Source organism: Cydia strobilella, chromosome 5 (genome assembly GCF_947568885.1).
Source record: "Cydia strobilella chromosome 5, ilCydStro3.1, whole genome shotgun sequence".
Lineage (NCBI taxonomy): Eukaryota > Metazoa > Arthropoda > Insecta > Lepidoptera > Tortricidae > Cydia > Cydia strobilella.
Genome location: NC_086045.1, coordinates 3,732,697 through 3,734,519, shown reverse-complemented (window position 1 = coordinate 3,734,519; position 1,823 = coordinate 3,732,697).

Sequence of the window (1,823 nt, the reverse complement as noted above, 5' to 3'; positions counted from 1 at the left end):
ATAATCTTAACTTAAAAATTCATACTTGTAATAATTCTAATCTACCTTCATGTAACTGTATGGGAATTGATAAAGTAAACTCCACGAAATATCTAGGTGTAATGCTGGACCAGCGCATGTCGTGGTATACTCATACTGAATATGTAAATATGAGAATACGAAAACTGATATGGCTATTCAAAAAGTTAAGACACATTACAACAAAAAATCTATTAAATCAGTTATATATAACTTTAGCTCAATCAGTAATGTCTTACTGCATATCAGTGTGGGGTGGCTCAGCAAAAACCAAGTTTCTGGAAGTTGAAAGGGGGCAACGTTGTTTACTAAAGGTTATGTACTCAGCCATACAGATTCCCAACGAAAGACCTCTACCACCTAAGTGACTTACTAACAATGAGGAAGCTGTATGTACTGAGTCTAACAACGAGACTACATAAAACATTACCATTTAACCCACAGCTGCTAAATCGTAGAAGAAAACATAATGTTGCCCCCATATCAACTACAAAATCTGTATTTGCTAAGAGACAATTTGGAGCGCAATCTGCATATGTGTACAATAAAATAAACAAAATACTAAATATATACAATTTACAAATATATAAATGTAAAAAAATATTAACCGAGTGGCTTAAAATACTTAACTACGAGGAGACAGAGGCTCTGATATATTAAATTAAGTTGATATTAACTCAAACTCTAAAGTACCTACTTATCAGTTTTAATATAATAAGTAAGAAAATATGACATTTTACATTTTACAGTACCTATTGTATAAGAAAATACCTATTGTGTAAGAAAAGTACGATACATAGTTCTATGCTTTACAGTACCTATATATAAGAAGTGCCGATTAGTACATCACCTCACCACTTGCACTCACACGATCTCATACACCTACACACACACATACACACTCACTCACTCTCATACACACACACACACACACACACACACACACACACACACACACACACACACACACACACACACACACACACACACACACACACACACACACATACACACACACACACACACACACACACACACACACACACACACACACACACACACACATACACATTTAATGTAGATAAAATTGTATTAGCTTAAGTTTTCTTTCTGCTTTTGTTAAACTAAAAATTACTTGTTGCTACGGAGGAGCGGGGCTTCCTGATACAGGTATAATATACTTAAAAGGAAGTCCCAACCTACTACCTTGTAATGTAACATTTTATTAATGAAATAAAATATTTTCATTTTCATTTTTTCATTTTCATTTTTCATTCAATGTACATTATAATTGTGGTAGGCGTTGCTTGTCACTCATTAAACAAAATTCGCAATACAATTGCGTCTTAGAATAAACTTTAAAGTGTATTAAAAATCAAAATACAAGTTAATTTTAAAAGCCGCTGAACAAATGTTGTTTAGTATAAGGAGTACAGCCCACAGTTAAATTTTTTGCTCGTATTACAGGCCACACTCGGTATACCCGTGTTCTACAGACAATAAATGAATTACGAGTATCTTTTGATCAAATACTACCATATGATAATGTGGATCAGTTGTTACACATACAGTCAGAAAAAATGGTTCTGCATCACGACTCAGAAATCATTGCATTTATGTCACCACAGCATGTAGGCTATAAGTAATAAAATAGGTGCTAAGTGTCGCCTAATTGTTTGTTGGGTGGACACGACCCATAGTTAAGTGTCTTATAAAAGAAACAAAGGGTTGAAGATTGAAAAACTTCTGATGAAGACCATAAAACGATTACGTTATGGTTTTTTGTTATAGGTTGTTCAAAGTCA